The sequence below is a fragment of the Arachis duranensis genome, chromosome 7, assembly GCF_000817695.3.
Source record: "Arachis duranensis cultivar V14167 chromosome 7, aradu.V14167.gnm2.J7QH, whole genome shotgun sequence".
Classification (NCBI taxonomy): domain Eukaryota; kingdom Viridiplantae; phylum Streptophyta; class Magnoliopsida; order Fabales; family Fabaceae; genus Arachis; species Arachis duranensis.
In genome coordinates this window covers 19,411,604-19,412,000 of record NC_029778.3, presented here as the reverse complement: position 1 = coordinate 19,412,000, position 397 = coordinate 19,411,604, and positions in this window count along the sequence as shown.

The following is a 397-nucleotide window of genomic DNA, read 5'->3' as shown; positions in this document are numbered from 1 at the left end:
CCCAGAGCCAGTGGAACAACCACTACTGCGGCTACTACCCAGGCGGGTGTTTAACAGCTCAACCTGGAGCCAGTGGAACAACCACTACTGCCGCTACTACCCAGGCGTCACAATCTCTGACCTGGAGCAAGTGGGATGAACCACAACCCTTGCTACTGCCCAGGTATCTTAAGCATTAACCCAGAGCAAGCGGGACGAACCACAACCCTTGCTACTGCCCATGTATCTTAAGCATATATTCATTCAATCTCAATTCATATTATCAATCCTCATTGTTATCAAATCTCAAACATTAACCTGGAGCAAGTGGGACGAACCCCAACCCTTACTACTACCCAGGTATCAGAGCTACATTCATTCAAAACTCCATAATTAACTCATTTATCATAAACATCAT